Here is an 18801-nt window from a genome sequence, read left to right as displayed (position 1 = left end):
AAGCTAAAGACCATCTTGCTTAAGAATGTTTGGATCAATCAGTAAATCAAAAAGAACTTAAACAATTCATGGAAATCAATGAAAATGAAGACACTTCAGTCAAAAACCTATGGGATACAGCAAAGGCGGTCCTAGGGGGGAAATACATAGCCATCCAAGCCTCCCTCAAAAGAACTGAAAAATCCAGCACATATCAGCTCTCTTTACACCTTAAAGAGCTGGAGAATCAACAACAAATTAAGCCAACCCCATGCACAAGAAGGGAAATAATCAAGATTAGAGCAGAGATCAATGAGATAGAAACTAGAGATACAGCAGAACACATCATCAAATCTAGAAGCTGGTTTTTTGAAAGAATCAATAAGATTGATAAACTAATGGACAAACTAAAAGAGAGAAAGGCCAAATTAATACAATTATGAATGAAAAGGAAAAGATCACAACTAACACCAAGGGAATAGAAACAATCATCAGAAATTACTATCAACAGTTATATGCCAATAAAGTAAGCAACCTAGATGAAATGGATGCCTTCCTGAAAGCCTATAAACTTCCTAAACTGAATCAGGAAGAAATTGACAACCTGAATAGACCAGTATCTAGTAACGAGATTGAGGCAGTGATCAAAAACCTCCCAAAAAATAAGAGCCCAGGACCTGATGGATTCCCTGGGGAATTCTACCAAACTTTCAAAAAAGAAATAATACCTATTCTCCTGAAGCTGTTTCAAAAAATTTTAAAAAATTAACTTTGAAAGACTAAAGAATCATTGGAAAAAAGCCATGAATTCTATGTTCTGCATTCCCCTAGCACTGGTGTTTTGTAGTTCTCATTGATCAGTAGACTTGGTCTTGACTGGATGTTCTTGCTGATATTCTAGGGGAGGGGCCTGTCACAGTGATTCTCAAATGTCTTTGCCCAAGGTGGAATTACACCACCCTTACCAAGGACCAGGCTAAATAATCTGCTCAGTTTGCTCTGTGTAGCTTTTGTTCCCTAAAAGATTTCTGTACAGCTTTCGAAGATGAGAATGAAAATAGTGGCCTCCCAATTTCCAGCCCCCAGAGGAGCCAAGAGCTCAGGCCCCCCTCTTCATCAAGCCCTCAGGGAAAAGCACACTATCAAGCCTGTCTTCCTGGTCTCTGGCTGTGCTCCCTGCTCAGTCAGCCTGTGAATGAGGATTTCTATCTCTGGCATGTGGTCCCATTTGTAGTCTCCAAACCCAGCCAATTCCTGCAATATGCCCCCACACCACACCTCCTGGTGGAGGACAGTGGGGATCTTCCTGGATCTGCAACTTGTGGAGTCCCTGCTTGAAGAGCAATGGCCTGATTGTGCATCAGATCACAGTTTAAGCTAACCCACGCTGAGAGCCCACTTCTCAGCTCTGTCTCTGCAGCCAGGTTCTCCTCTCTGATACCTGAGAGCTCTGCTGCACTCAGGCACCCCCAGTATTTTAGTAATACCAAAAATCCTGAGACTGCACTGTCCCAGGATGTCTCTGCCCCACACTTAGCCTCTGGAGCTACATCTCTCAGTGGAACAGACTTCTAAAAGTTCCAATTTTGTGCTTTGTTGCTCTATTGTTTTCTGGGAGCTGGCCTCTACCCCCTCAGTCTCTCCTCCCATATATCACATCAGATTCACTTCTCTACACATCCTACCTTCCAAAAATTGGTTGCTTTTCTATCCCTAGAATTTCTGCTCTTCTCTTTGATCTCCTGTTGAGTTTGTAGGTGTTCAGAATGTTTTGGTAACTATCTAGCTGAATTTCTGGGACCAGACGAAATTTATGTCTCCTACTCCTCCACCATCTTCCCTGGGGCTCAGAATAATGTTTACACTTTGTACAAGCAGAGGACGTTATGCAGAGGACACTATGTTGCAGTGTTAGTGTCCACTGAGCAGTGGTTCTCAGTTAAAGAGATAGGTTCACAGGTGACTCCATTGTTTTCATGCCGTGTAACCAATTCCTCTCTCCCTTGCAGAGTTTTGTGCAGATTTAAGACAGCATGACTGTGTTGTATAGTGCAGTTTCTGGAATACCAGAGGAACTGAAATGATGTTCCTGTTCCCTCTTATTATTATTCTACATGATACCAATTTATAAAAATATAGAAGACTGAAGACCTTACAAGAAATCCTGCTGCCAGTCTTATGGTTGGTGGTAAGTCACTTTTTAAATAAAATCTTTATAAAATAGAGAGATCAACTTTGCTTCTATATTTTATACAAGATGAAAGATATTGCATAAAAGGAAGACAAAGTGAAGAAGGTGGAAAATAGGGAACATCAGTAAACAGATCAAGAAAGTATAAGTTATTGTCAAGAAATGGCACAAGTGTATATACTCATTGTCTTGGACTATTTAAAAGTAAGTTTTAAAGTATGGCCTGGGACAGCACTTTCCCTTATCTTTAAAATAGTGTTGGAGACTTTGAGTTTAAATTAAAAACAATGAGAAATTTGCTTTTGAGAAGAGAAAAATGAGAAGAGCTCCAAAGTGAGGTGGTCAATTAAACCCTGGACCCTACTTGGCATAGCAGCACCTCTGCCCCTTGGATGGATCCCCAAGGTGGATGGAAATGGTCCCTGAAGGCATTGGGCAGCACCAAGGAGACAATTTGGGATTCTTCTCTCTGACATTCATTAAGACAAGCTCTGTTCCTCTTCATAGGCAGTTTTCTTCATAGAGCAAAGGTCAGAGGGTGAGGAACAACTCTGAAAATTGATGATTCCTCCTATACACACACATCTCTCCTTACCTTATGGAGAAAGACCCAGGGTCCTGCAGGAGGTCCTTTGCTAATCACTGTGGTGGCACACAGTCTTGGTCAGCACTTTCTACCAATCAAACCAATTGAGAGCTTTGCACAGAACACACAAGCTTCAGTGTGAGACACAATTAGCCTGATACTTCAGGCTCCAGGGAAAAACCAAGCTTGGGGTCTGGGGTTTTTCTCCTTTCCTGACCTCTCATTTCTAATATTCTCCTAAGTTTTCATCATAAAGCACTGATGACTCCTCAAAAATCATGAATTTATGGTATCAGCCCTTTTACAGCCAACTTTATGTGAGCTTGGGGCTTAGTCCACACAAATATCCAAAACGTCATCATTTCAGAGAATAACAGAAATAAGACTGAACTGGCCCTCGGGGGGGGGGGGGGAATCATACCCTGTGGCCACCCTTTTCATTTCTAGCTATTTATCTCCCAAATCTCTCTCGAAGTCATTCAGACTTTGAAAACACCCTTGCACCTCAAGTTGTGTGTAAAGTTTCCTCCAAATGTTTAGCACCTGCCCAGATAAGCTCTTAACCTACCCACCATTACAATTTAGTCTTTGTATTCATTCATTTGGATGTGTAGGTTAACATGTCACTGTACTTTTTCTTCTATAAGTTAAATAGACTTTTATAAACAAGGAATGGTTCTGTTTCTAACCTCAATGAACATCAGCATGTTGTCTCAGCAGAAGATAGATGCAAGTTCCCCTCTGTTCCTTGTTTTACCTCCAGTGCCCATTTATAGAATCTAATAAATTAATGGCAGTGGTAAGTCCTAGATTGCCTCTTTTTCGCTACACCCAGGCAATGGTGGATCTCACCATCCCTTCCCCATTTTTCAGAAATTAGAAAAACAATTGTAGCACCTCCTTCTACTGCCAGCAGAATAGCATTCTCAGATAACCCCCTTTGTCCACACTCCCGCAGTGACAGGAAGAAAAAGTGACATTCACTTTGTCAAACCACAGGGGGTACTCAAATCTTTGGCTGATGACTATATTACTCCCTGTTACTTAAAAATAATATTGCTAATTTATTCAGAGTAATTAATCTCTTCTTGCATGATGAGTTATTCAATGTTACTTTGCTTTGGGAAAATCTAGAGAGAAGAAAAACTCAAACCATGGGGCTTAAATGGGGAGAGGATATCCAGATTCTAAAATCAGACCCAACTGCTTACTTGAGGGAGAAGAAAGAGATTTTCCTCTTTGAGCAAAGTGAATGAACAGCAATCTTCATTTAAGAAGCTGGTAGGAAGAAAATTAAGATTCCTTTCACCCTACTGAATACATTGTGTGTGCTCAATCTACCCCTTGCACTTCTATTCATAAGTGTGTCCCCTCCTCATTTCTCTCCAGCCCCTGAAATCTAGGGTTTACCATCTTTAACCTCCCCTTTCCTTCCTGTCCCCAAGAAACTGAGGCATTGGAAGAGAGAATTTCCCTTTATCAAGCACCTGTTGGGAGTGCTAGGTACAGAGCCAGCTCCTCACTCCTTACTTGTTGCTGGAGGTTTATTCATATCAGAACAGAGAACCCCCAAACGCAATCGTAATTGAAGTAAAAATGTGTGTGACATAATATATTGAAAAATGAAAGAAAAACTAATATAACCGGTTGATCCTGGTTTGTATAAGACAAAAATTAGGTTTCTTTATAACCATGCTCTACTGCATAAGATAAACAAATAATGAATCAAGTATGTAGGGGATGTAGGAATTGAATTTTTCCAAAACATATTATGAATGCCCAGTATGAAGTCCTTTGCCTGGGTTGGACTCCCACAGTCCTATACTAAGGGGAGAAGGTTTTGGATGTGGGACATAGTATTCCAGAGCTGCATTAATTTTCTAAGAGCTCTTTTAATCCTCTTATGGTCAAGATTCTCTCTTCTGAAGCTGTTGTGTTGTGGGATATCTCTCTCCTTCCCAGCCTGGGGTCTTGACGCTGCCAGAGCCACCAGAGTGTTGCTCTTTGTCTAGCTCCCAATATTGTCCTCATCAACTCATCCAAATCCTGAAGCTTCTGCAAATCAGTGGTGTTCTTTTTGCAGTTACTTTGCATTTTCTCTGACTTATCCAAGTTAACAACTATCAACAGAGGGATTGTGACATGAATATTAATGGATTAGTAGAGATGGATATGAGGGTTGAACAGAGAGAATGATGGAATGGAGACTCTACATTCTAGTGGCTGCCATCTTGTGGGGAATTATGTTCATGCCATGATGCTTCCCTGTGAAAGCACATAACTATGTGGCATCAGAAAACATCACTCAGGTAATGAGGACCCTCTCAAAGTGTTGCCCAACCCTGAGAGTAGCACAGAAGATGCAATCACTCCTACTGTACAGAGATGTAGATTCAGAAATGAAAGGATTTGTAGAAGTTTGCTCTGCTCACCCATACTTCCTTGTCAGAAGTCACAATGAAACCCTCCACATCCCCACTGTAATATTCCACACCCTCCTTACCATGGCTAGGCACTCAGGTTGAACACCCAGTCTCACACCCAACCTAGCTCACCTAGTGTCTTCATCCTTCAACATGTTCTGTCTCAGCAAATCCAAAGGACTCCCAAGGGAGCACCCACCTGTGTGTCCCAACTCCCCCAAACCACAAATGCTCCAGACAATAATAAACACTTTCCACCTAAAATGAGCACCTGATCCTTCTCTTCCCATTCTCCCTTAGCCAAATGGCACCAACACTCTCCCAGTGCCTGACCCAGAAGACTGGGGGTCTTCTTTCCTCCCTTGTCCCTGCAAACCCCCTGCCAAATCTTGTTTTCACTTTAAACTTGTTCAATCCACTCTTTCCCCTGTAACCCAGCATCAACTCTCATCTATACAATCTTGAACATCATAGATAATTTCTTGGCTTGTTGGAGGCTACGGCATGGTTGGAGTCGAGGAACAAACCAGGCCCTGACTTGTGTCTCCTTCAAAGTCCGGACACCTTGACAAGTTTGAGGAAAGTTGAGTGCACTGAGAAAGGGTCTGTGCTATGTGTCATGTGCTCCCCTACACTTCCCACACACACTCCCTCCAGTAGGAAACAATGTGGCCAGGGTCCTGAAATCTTAGTTAGTCCTTGTTGTTCTGTACCTACCATAACCCACTCCCTGGTTGATTGTCTTGCTAATGGCTTTAGCCAAAACTACCTGGCATCACGAGGTTTGCTTGTAGTAAATATAAACTTGTTATAGAAACTTGTGGTCATCTGACTATGTACTGATGCAATGCTCCTCCTATTCTGGCCTGCCTTATAAATGATTGTGAGATGTGGAATAAAATTGGCACTGTTGGACATCATCTTCAGTGTCCCTCCTGTCCCCATCTCTTTGTCTCTTAATTTCTTTTCACCATCCTCTTAGCCCTCACGGTTTTCCTGGTGAATTTGTCGCGCTGGCCGCGACAAGTGGCGCCCGAACAGGGACCATGAGGCGTTTCAAGGGAGCACGCGGGTACAAGTAAGTGTACGAATTTCGGTAAGAGAAGACGGAGTCGGCGGGCGACAGCAGGAGTAAAATAATATGGGGCAGTCTCTTCCTGTGCAGGAAGGATCTTTTTGTTACGGCATTGCAGGCCCTAAAGCAGAAGGGGTCTAAGTTCTCAGTAAATCAGTATTTGAACTAAGTTAAGTTTGTTGGATTAATTAGGATACACATGTTTTTTGAGTTAACAGTAGTAAATGTGAAACTTTAGAGTTTTTTACTTAAAGTCAAATAAGCTCATGTTATTTGTTAAAATCTGTGTTAAAACCTGTTGGGTTAAAATCTGTTAGCAAAGAGATGACTAAACTGATGGTTAATTGTCTGTCTCAAAGCTTTAATGGGTAATTGTTAAAGTAGCTTTCAAAGTCTTTGCTAACCTGAAACTTTAATTCCAATGGGATAAAATGCTTGAGCGGTCGCCGGAACATCACTGCCGGCGTGACAAGAAGGAGCAGGGTTGAAGGATAGGAGGATGAAGAAAGGGAATGTGGGGAACAGAAGGGACACAGGCGAACGTGTCAAGCAAGTGCCAAAGTTTATTTTGCAGAGTTCTGATTTATACCACACAGTAAGGGAATCACCTCCTGTACATCTGGTGCTAGCTTCTAATTTGGCCTGAGAATAGCTGGCCATGCAGAGATATCAGACAGCCTTGACCTTCGTGGTTTGGGCACCTAGGCCATAACTCAATATTCACAAAACACAGGAGCCTTATTAGCTTAGTTTTGAAACAGCAGCTGCAATGGCAACAAGCCAAACCTCACAATGTTCTCAAAACAATCACCAGGGAGACAAGGTGGCACTCTAGCTCACCACCTGTGAAGGCCCTCGGTGGAAGAGGTTCCCAAGAACTGTTGCTTGATTGGGTTAACCCCTTCTAGGCACGAGACCCCCAACACTGGAACTAGGTTTGTGCTTTTGAAATCTGTTGGTAAACATCTTTTGTGCTTAACTGAATTCTGTTGTAACAGCCCCGGGGCCACTGTCTGAGCTAGACCCATTCATAAAGAATGGAAGGGGAGACTGATCACCTCCCATTAGCCAGGGATACCCAAAGGGGAGGGTGTCCATCCTGTTTGAATCTGAAGAGTGCCTGACTGTGTGAATGTGTCTGTATGGCTCCATCTCTTCAGCTACAGAGTCTGAGTGGGCTGCACCTGAGTCTTGTGGGGCATCATATGGCATAACGGTCATCTACTCCATGTAGTAGACTGGTCTGGGGTTTATAAGGACAGACCTTAGCTAAGACACTCCTAAGTTCCCGCGAGGGATGCAAGCAGGACAGCATCTAAAACATCCCCCTCCCTTTTGTCTGTGACATCATTTACGATGGGAGGGAAACCCAGAAAACTGTCTTAGGAAGAAAAAGGAAAGACACTGGTATAGAAAGGCTGTTGGAAATGAGAAAGCAACCCTGTATGTAGGAAAGTAGGAGATATGTAAGAAAGATTTAAGGAATGGGAATACATTTTCTTGAGGGTAAGAGAAGGTAATCTTGTCCTAAATGAGATGGTTGTATGGAAAGAAATGGCTTGGGACAGAACCTGAATGCAAAGCAAGTTGTAGAAGGTTTGTGAAGGGAAATCTTCAGAAAAGGAATTTTAGCTATGGTCAAGACAGACTAAGATTGAAATAAATGGGTTTTACAGGTATATTGGTGTAAGACTGAAATTCTGTTTTAAAGGGCAAAGTTTTCTGAGATTAATTGATCTGCTGTTATGAAAATGTAAATGTTTTCTCTTTGCCTGCCCAGAGTTGTAAATGAGGTCTCTTTGACTCAAGACTTTTCCTTGATAGGATAACCTTGTGTTGCATTTGGGTTACTGCGCTAAAGGAAAGTGAAATGGGAGATGTTTGGGACAAATACAGGTCTTTGATAAGTTAAAATCCTGGGAACTGAAATGGGTAAGAATTTCCAGAAGTAAAAGCTGCATTTGGAGTAAACCAGAATTAGTAATATGGGACTAGATGAACTGAAGGATTTGAAAGGAAGAATCTGACTTAGTGGGAATAGTGGAAATAGACGCTGAGGACTATGGGTCATGCTTGCAGGGGACGAGAGCTCTCTTACAGACTCTGCAGGAAAAGGGTATAAGGTGTCAGCAATGAAAGCACAGCTTGGTCAGAGCCATGCCACTTATTTAGGCTTTGATCTCCAAGAGGGAGTTTCTTGGGATGGTGGGCTACTGCAGGCTGTGGATACCGCCTTTGCAGAGATGGCGCAACCTCTCTATAAACTGGCCAGAAGAGGATATATTGGCATTTATAAATCTTCTCATTTGGGTCATGAATCTTTTCGAGCATTTTATGCCACTAAGTCTGTACAGAGAGCTGAATTAAAAGCAGTACATTTAGCCTTGGAAAAATTTCCTGAACCATGTAACTTATACAGTGATTGCCATTATGTAGTACATGCTATTCTGTTGTTACTAACTGATGTATTTTCTTACTAATGATGACGAACTTTTTCATCTCTTTATGAGTATTCAATGTTTACTGCAAAAAAGAGCTAATCCTATTTATATCGCTCATATTCAAGCACATACTAACTTGCCTGGATCTTTAACTGAAGGCAGTGCTATTGCAGATGCGTTAACTCACATAGAATTGGTGTTAACCACTAAGTTTGGGCAAGCCGCTCAAAGTCGTGCTCGTTTTCATCAAAATGCAGTGGCTTTACATAAACAATTTTGGATAACTTGAGAAGAAGCTCGACAAATAGTTAAGAGCAGCTCCACTTGCCCTATTCATCATCCCCAACCAACTTACGCTGTGAATCCTCGAGGCTTAATGCCTAATCATTTGTGGCAAATGGATGTAGCTATTTTTCCCCCTTTTGGAAGACTTAAGTATCTCCATGTTTCTATTGATACCTTTTCTGGATTTTTACATGCTACGGCACACTCTGGGGAATGCTTTACTGATGTTCAAAATCATTTGCTTTCAGCATTTGGGCACCTCAAAAGCAATAAAGATGGATAATGAGACTGCCTATACATCTCAAGCTTCTCAAACCTTTTGTGTCGTTTTAGACATAGCACACTCTACAGGCATCCCATATAATTCTTAGGGTCAAGCCATTGTTGAACGCGCAAATAGTACTCTTAAATCCTATCTTAAAAAATTAAAAGAGGGGGAGATACTACAGGGAAAAGTAAAATACTCTCCTCATATGCATTTAATTTTAACTCTATATATTAAAATTTTTTGTATGTAGATGATGACCGGTCGGACAGCGCCTGATCGATTCTGGCATCCTGATTTTTCTTCACTTCCATATGCCCAGTGGAAAGATCCCTTGACCGAAGTATGGAAGGGTCCTGACCCTGTCCTCCGAAGAGGAGGTTTTGTTTGTGTTTTTCCGCAGGATGACACCCTACGGACGCTGGCTTCCAGAAAGGTGGTGCTGAATCCTCGGGTCTCCAACAGAGCTTGGCTCGCCTCACGTTAAAGGGCCAGAACAGACAAAGAAGACGTCTCTCCCCTTACAGCCGGAGGGATGTTTCATGCAGAACTCTGGAGCAACTCTGGTTGCTGCCCTGGGACCAATCGGAGTGCAAATCGCCAGGAGTGGTTGTACTGCCACAAAAGACTATAATCTGACTTTGTGGGCCGGTGTTCCTAGATCTTTTTTACTGTTAGTGGGCTCGGGATCAATAGTTCTCACCTCTTTCCAAGGGGGACATCTATTGTATAATATCCATTGTGACCATTGTATGTTCTTTCGCAATCTGTACAAACTGCCACATCTGTGAATTCTCTAGCCCAAAATATCTCTCATGCTTTGGCTACTCAAGAACATAGAGACCAAAAATTTTAAGCTGGTTGGAAGGATTGGAAGAAGCAGTAGAATTTTGGGGGGGACAATTACCGGTGTTAAGAACTCAAATGTCTTTAATATGTCATGGAGGATTTCAACATATTTATGTCACTCCCTTGAAAGCCTTGAACTATTCTTGGGATGCTGTTAAACATCATTTGCAAGGAATATGGTTTCATAGTAATGTAAGTCTAGATCTCACAGAGTTGCAAAAGGAAATTGCTAATATAGGACATTCACAACTAGATGTACAAAATCCTGCTACTATGGTATCTCAGATTTTGGATGGATTACACAGGTTTAATCCTGGAAATATAATGAAATATTTCTTTCAGATTTTTATCATTATATTCACTGTCTTGGCTATATTGATTATAGGATGGGGAGTTTCCTTGTTTCGTACAGGACAACAAGGACTGCATACTCAGGCACAAATTCATAATTCATATGCTTGCTTTATTTAAAAAAGAAGGGGGAGATGTTGGAGGCTATGGCATGGTTGGAGTCAAGGACCAAACCAGACCCTGACTTGTGTCTCCTTCAAAGTCTGGACACCTTGGCAAGGTTAAGGACGGGAAAGTTGAGTGCACTGAGAAAGGGTCTGTGCTATGTGTCATGCGCTCGCCTACGTGACTTCCCACACACACTCCCTACAGTAGGAAACAATGTGGCCAGGGTCCTGAAATCTTAGTTAGTCCTTGTTGTTCTGTACCTACCATAACCCACTCCCTGGTTGATTGTCTTGCTAATGGCTTTAGCCAAAACTACCTGGCATCACGAGGTTTGCTTGTAGTAAATGTAAACTTGTTATAGAAACTTGTGGTCATCTGACTATGTACTGATGCAATGCTCCTCCTATTCTGGCCTGCCTTATAAATGATTGTGAGATGTGGAATAAAATTGGCACTGTTGGACATCATCTTCAGTGTCCCTCCTGTCCCCATCTCTTTGTCTCTTAATTTCTTTTCACCATCCTTTTAGCCCTCACAGTTTTCCTGGTCGATTCGTTGCGGTGGCCGCAACATTGGCTTGTCTTTAATCTTAAACATTCTCAAAACTGCAGCAAAAATGACCCACTAAGATACAAATCCACATGTTTTGATTTGTTAATGTTTATATTATAATGAAAGTATAGTTAACACACAATGTTATATAGTTTCAGGCATACAACATAGTAATTCAACAATTCTACATGTTGTACAGTGTTCATCATGATGAGCGTAGTCTCTCTCTGTCACCATACAATGTTATTACAATTTTACTGATAGTATTTTCTATATCATACTTTTTATCCCTGTGACTTATGTATTTTATAATTGAAAGTTTGTACCTCTTAATCCCCTTCACATATTTCTCCTACACCCCCATGCATCAGCCTTTCTTCTGGCAACACCAGTTTGTTCTTTATAAGTCTCTTTCCATTTTTTGTTTATTTCTTCTTAATATTATTAAAATATCCATATTAGCCACAGCAATCTGCAGATTCAATGCAATCCCTACCAAAATAGTATTTTTTTTAACAAGAGTAGAACAAGTAATCTTAAAATCTGTATGAGTCACAAAAGACCCTGAATAGCCAAAGCAATCTTGAGAGAGAACAAAGCTGATGGTATCATGATCTCATATTTCAAACTATGCTACAAATCTATATTTATCAAAACAGAGTGGTACTGGCACAAAAATAGACTCATAGACCAATGGAGTAGAATAGAGAGCCCAAAAACATACCCACACTTATATGACCAATCGCTTTTTTTTTTTTTTAAGATTTTACTTATTTACTTGAATGAGAGAGAGAGAGAGAGAGAGAACAAGAGGGAGGAGGGGCAGTGGGAGAGAGAAGCCCCCAATAGGGGGCTGGGACACGATCCCAAGACCTAGAGATCATGACATGAGCCAAAGGCAGATCCTTAGCAGACTGAGCCACCCAGGCACCCCAACCAATCACTTTTGAACCCCCAATCTTGTACCATATAAAGCACACTCTTGTGAAGTATGCAAATCTTTCAATTCTTGCTGCAGCCCTTTCAAGATTTCTCTCCCACTGGCCCCATCACCTCACCCAGACCTGATCTCCTGAGATGGTCCCCTTCTGCCCAAGAGCCCCCAGGTGTCAGCACAGGCTGACTCTGCCCATACCATCTGCGGTAGACCATCAGGGTCTACTGCACCTGGGGCCAGCATTGGGGTTATTACCTGCTGTAGCATAGAAAGACCTTGCACCTCCCAGTCAGAGGGTGCCAGGAGGAGCCTATGACCAGGGCAGGGCTAGTGTTGTATGACCTGAAAGGGGTCAATAAAGCAGAGATCTCTGAACTGGATCCTGCCTGAAGATGAGATCACTCCATGATTGAGTCTCTAATGATTTTTGTCCAAGGGGTGGGAAGATGGAGCAGGACTTGAGCTAGAATAGGTAGAGAAGCAGCAGTCACTCCTCTGGGAGGGGGAGGGATGTGTGGTCCCACCTGTGCTTTGAGCAGCATTCCTATTTTTGTCTGCTCTCAGACACAATGGTGGGGGCCTTGGTTTTTCTTGCTCCCCCATGGCTGCTGAATGGCCTATCCTGATGTTGGTTTCTATGAAACAGTTTAGCACCAGGCCAGCTGTTATCTGATAGCTTTCCAGAGACACTTTCTTTTTCTCAACTCCTTGATTTTCACCTTCTTCGTTGCTTTTGGCACTTTGAAATTTTCCTTATTTCTGAACAAGCTTGATTTTGCATGAAGAGGATGTTTCTTAGATTGTGTTCAACATTCTTGGGTGTATTATAGTTAAAGAGGGTCTCAGGTTATCTAGCCTATGTTTGAGAATGGAAGTCTGCCTTCTCCTTACATGGTGGAGCTCAGAGCTACAGCTTCACTGGGGTAACTGGGAGTCATGTTCTGCACACCTGAGAGCTAGCGTTTCCCCTGAGAACTCACATGCATGCCATTTCTCTCTTTTCCCACATTTTCATCATCGCTACCACTGCTAATCTAGATCAGAGAAGCTATTGGTATATTATTTTCTATTACAATGGTTGTTTTTTGTTTTGTTTTTAATATCTTGGTTTCAATAGTTAAGTTAGAAATTTGCATAAATTTACTGTGGTGTATTGCAGGTTATAAATGGCCCCACTTCATTCCATTTTTATTTACATGTTGATTTCCAATGTATATACTTATCTTCTTAATGAACAATAAAATAAAAAAGTGTAAGTTATTGTCAAGAATAATAAAATACACTAATAAATACCATTGGGAAGCAATGGCATATTTAAGAGAATATATAATCAACTACTGAGTGAAGAGGATTTGTCATGAAAAAAATACTCCTATTTTAGAGAATCACAAAATCAGAATTTAAAAGAAATTAAGAAGAAGCTGCAGAGAAAGGGGCTGAAGTGAATTAAAGATAAATCATAGAATGCTCATTGCACGTGTTTATTTTCTTACAAATAAGGTAGCTGGGAGAAACAGATGAAGCTAAAGCAGGCAGAGAAACTGAAGAGTGGGTGTCAAGGAAAAAAGGTTTCTATAATTTGCCCCCCAAAACTTCCCATTTAAAAGGAACACATTTTCTCCAGGCTTTTTCTTTTGGACATCTAGGGACATAAATGATAAAGGCCTTATTTTAAATGTTTTTCTAAGTCATAAAACAATCACCTGTCCCGGGAGCCTGGGACGTGGGGTAGATCTGTAGCCATGAGGGGCCTGCCAATGTTTTTGGATGGCACAGGATGCAGGGGAAGTGTCAGCACCAGGGAACTGCATATTTAATGAAATGTTTCCAGAGATAATGACTCAGCTTTCAAGTCTTTAGGCCATTGGTGACGCTAATCACTGTAATTTCAGCCCAAACTGTAAAGCACTGGGTCAGTGATGGAAAAAAACCATTTTGAAATAGAAAAAGCACCTTCAGAGCAGGTTTAAGTCACCCTGGTTTAACCGCCTTTCTGTGGAGTTGATTCTCTGGGGCATCTCAGCTCCTTCCCCTGGTGTCCCTGGCAGGGATGGGTCTTCTTTGTCACTGTGCTCCTTCCCTGAAATACATGTTGTCCCTTCAAGAGCAACCACCCCACCATTGGGCCTTCTTCTCCCTGAGTTCTGAGTTGTCTCACAGATAGGGGACAGTGCTTCTGATAACCATAGCAGGATCAGCCTTCTGAAAAGTTCCCTCTGAGGGCTCCAGTGAGTCAGACAACACAAAAAGACTTTCCTCCTCCTCTCCTCCTTCCCTTACTTCATTCTAAACCATGTTCTGAGTAGTGGGTGGTGGTACCCATGTAGGGCCACCAACATCATTTTCATATTGGGGAGGGGAGCTCTTCCACCTTCTCTGGGGTTGGAGTCTGGCCAGTCCTAGAGAAAATGCTCCTACCCCACTGGCTCCTCCTCAGAGAGGATAGGGGGGGCAGCAGCAGTGGGACTAGTCAGAAGAGAACTTTGCTTCTTCTCTTCTCCTCTGAGGGCCTGCCTGAAGCACCCCATCCTCTGTCTTCCTTTGTTCCTCTTTCAGTTTGCTGTTTGTATAAACTGCGTCCAGCTCCACAGGCAGAGGGCAAAAGGTCTTCCAGTTTCTCAGAGCTCCTTGTCAAAGCCATATTTCTTCAAGCTGCCCTTGCATGGGGGGCCGTTGTATACTCGTTAGGTGTTAACAAGATGGAACGTTAATTCCTTAATCAGTTCTCATCTTCATGAATTAGCTCCCTCAGCGTGAAACTCAAGGGGCAGTCAGAGGCAGACCATCAAACCTCACTTTAGAGGTTTAGCTTTAATAAGACTCATATTGAGGGGCGCCTGGGTGGCTCAGTGGGTTAAAGCCTCTGCCTTCGGCTCAGGTCATGATCCCAGGGTCCTTGGATCAAGCCCTGCATTGGGCTTTCTGCTCAGCAGGGAGCCTGCTTCCTCCTCTCTCTCTGCCTACTTCTCTGCCTACTTGTGATCTCTGTCAAATAAATAAATAAAATCTTTAAAAAAAAAATAAGACTCATATTGAGCCCATGTAGGCACCTGACATTTGTGTTCTCATCTATTACTCATAATACCAAGCAGGCGATTATCACCTTCATTATTACCCATTTCACAGATGAAGACACTGAGGGCACTGTGGCTTGGTGACTCTACTACAGTTACATGGCTGACACGTGGCAGATCTATTATGCCAACACCTCTGAGGGCTGCAGCATGCCACCAGCCTGTCCCCTTCTCTGTCCTCCTTTCCCCTTGGACACTGGCCAATGTGAGATCCAGCTAGGCTGCCACTCCCTTGTTCTGTCCAATGGCATGGCACTCAGCTGTGCCTAAACCTCCTGGAGACCAGGTGCCTTGTTTTAGAAAGAAATCTGTCTTCATTTATGATTTGACATCTGTCAACACTTGGGTCAAGCTGGGGCAAGGCCATGCCTGGAAACGTTGTTACTTGTCCCTTACTGGGGTGAGTGGCCAGGAGCACATGGACACTTGGATTCTGGCCTCTCCTTTACAGCGTGAGGTCAGCCCAGACCTGGAGCTAGGTTCACTATCCTGCTGACTTCCCATGAAACTGCAGTAGCATCTGTTCCTCTTTCCATTCCATTACCTTTGTCACTTACAAAACTCCATTTCTAAAGAAACAGATAAAAACAAACAGAAAAGAAACTAAATCTCCCCATGGTGCTTACTACTTACAGACCTGCTGTTATCAGTAACAACACGGACCACTCATACAGCTGTGTGTATGGAGTTAATTCTGGAGTTAATCCTCAGAACAGCCCTGCTGGGTGGGTGCTACCATCACCACCACGTTGCATATGAGGAAACAGGCACAGAGAAGCTCTGTAATTTGCCCCTGCTCACACACAAGAGGCTGCAGCATCAGAACTGGAAAACAGGCTGCCTGACTGCAGAGCTACACTCCCAGTCTGGACACATCCCATCATGCCACTGGCTAACTTGAGGGCCAATCACACCCTGGCCCCTGACCACCTTTCCTGCCTCCAAGCTGCCGCTGCCACTTTGGACAGCCTCTGCTTAACACACCGAACTCCTTCATTTCCCAGAACAAAGTGATAACTTTAGCAACTTCCTCATTTTACACAAGATGCTTCCTTCAACTACAGTAATGTTCTCCCTTTGGGGGCTAGACAAGCTCTGGTTCCCTCTTCAACCCGGTGACTCAGCTCTGCCTTCACCTCCTCAGGAAGTTACCTTCAATCATGTCATAATCCTAAGCCTTGCTCCTCTTTGGCCAGAATCAGGGTTTCTCAAACAGTGATGTGCACCTGAATCACCCAGGGAGTTTGTTTAATGCAGGATCTCAGGGCCTGACTTCTGCCTTGAAACAAGGATAAAAACACAAGTTAAAAACTTGATCTGTTTTTAACAAGATCCCAGATGAGTCCAGTGTGGCTGCTCTAGGATCACATTTTGAGTACCTGTGGTGGTCATTCTGCCGCCACTCCCTCTGTCGCAGGGCTTAGCCCTACACGTGATCCCTAGAGGGTCCCCGGAGGCAGGCAGCAAGCCCATGGGAATGTCCATTCCTCAGTCACCTACCTCACAGTGGAGGAGTAAAATATGCACTTTGATTTCTTTCAGTTAATTCTAAAAGGCATCTCAACACCAAAAGTTAAACAGCATCTAGATGAAATATAAATCAGTACAGGAGTATAAGCAACTTGCTCTTAAGTTCATCTTTTTTCATGAGTACCATAAATACCAGAAGAGACAAGAGCCTGTTAAACATAGTAAATTAAGAGTGGAAGCTAAGGAAATGAACAGGAGACTTTAAGATAAGGAAAGCCAAAACTCGACACATCTGCCCATAATCATCTTAGCCAGCAGCCCAGGAAAAAAAGACCCTCTGGTTTATAATTTCCCCTATTTGTTTAACTTAAAGACCTGTGTGCAGCCACAAAATGTATTATGTGTTGAGCATCCAGAACTGATAAAAAGAACAAACATGAATCGTTACCACTCAAGCTTAAGAACCAATTTTAGCCAAACTTGCTTCCCCATCAGAAAAATGAGCTGACTGGTTTTCCCTTGAGGTTCCCCAGAGAATTCATCAGGAAGAGGAACAGGGTAGAAGTTTGCATCCCCTGTGGAGGGAGAAAGCAGGAAACACAGCTGTGTTTTATCACAGCTACTGGAAACACTCATACACTGGAAACTTTACCAGGCCCCACGGTTGCACATTCACAGGCCCAGGGTTGAGGTATCCTAGAGGCAATGGCCTGTGAAGTCCAGGGGTGAAGGTCTTAGAAGAATAGAAGGAGCTCAGGTGTCAGAAAGAACTCCCCTGAGGGTGTTAGTTGGCCAAAGTCTGCTTTGGAAACTTTGTTAAAATATAGACTTCTGTTCACAGAAATACTTTTATTATTTTACGTAGGGGTGAGTTTTCCATTCCGGTGGTACTGAGTTTTTGCATCTGAGGGAGTAAACATCATAGATCATGCTATAATTCACAGAGGTTTACTTTCACAGAAGCAAGGTTGCTAGAAATAGGAAGGATCCCCAAATCACATTTTTTTTTCTTCAAATGAGAAAACAAACCTGAGAAAGATGAAGTAGAATTCCCAAGGTCACCTTACCACGAAAGGATGGACTTACATTTCTGAACTAATCCTTGTTCTCATCTTGTCAAGAGAAACTGAAGACAGAGTTAGTTCTAAGGGAAATAAGGAAGAATTGGAGATTCAAAGAAATTGTGAGTCACCTCTTTGCCTGCTGGCAAAAATCAGGCAGTGCCCCCCAGCACCCTGTCCTCTCCCTCCCTCAAAATCACAGAATCCTGTACTTGGCAGCTTCCCAATTGTATTTCTATTATTTTATAGACAAGAACATCCCGAAGGCCAGAGGGGAGCCCTGGGCCCTGTAACTAGGCAAAGGCCGACCTCAGACTTAAAAACCAACACTGGTCCCCACATACTCAGTGTCCTTACATTATAAGAAGTGATAAAGTGGGGAGAGTTTCCACACTAGCCTCCCTTCCATTTCCTGAGCTGCCGCTCCTCCTCACAGTGGCCTGCAGCACAGCACCAGTCCATCCCTGGTCATCCTAACTAGGTCCTAATAACTGTGGACCCTGACAGGGGAAGCTGTTCATTGGGTGTCACTAATGCCAACCTACAGCACCTGCCACTAAGCGGAAAAACCATATTTGGAAAATGAAGCCTAGTCTGCCTGGCTGAATGCAGAAGACATATTATTAGATAAAATGTATTTAATTCAGTTTCAACCTTGTATCAGAATGATACTTTGCTTTGTGAGGCAGAAAATAAACTGAAGTCAAGGCATGGCCACAGAAGCCCAGAGAGGTGTGTATGCATGTGGGAGGTTTACTGGTGGGGGCAGGGCTCAGGAGGGGTGAGGAGGGGATTATGGTGTGGTGCCTGGGGTGAGTGTGGGTGATGGGTGAATCTGTAAAGCCATTGGTTAATTCAGAAGATCTTACCAGTATTTCAGATTGTAGAATATCCATTCTTAAAGGACAGTTTGGGCTTTTGTATATTTGTTGTTGTTGTTTTTGTTACTTTATTTAACAAATAAGTCACTAGAGACTCAGAGAAATAAAACAACTTGAAGGAAAACAGTTCGGTGGCTATGGCAGAGCTGGGACTAGAACAAATTGATTTCCAGATCTCTAAGAAAATGAATCTGGCACCAGATGCCTGAGACCCTCCTGGCTGAAACCCTCTGTGCCCGTGGCACCTTGGACCTGCAGGAGTCGTATCTGCCC

This window comes from Mustela lutreola, chromosome 9 (genome assembly GCF_030435805.1).
Source record: "Mustela lutreola isolate mMusLut2 chromosome 9, mMusLut2.pri, whole genome shotgun sequence".
NCBI lineage: Eukaryota > Metazoa > Chordata > Mammalia > Carnivora > Mustelidae > Mustela > Mustela lutreola.
This window is presented reverse-complemented; position numbering follows the sequence as displayed.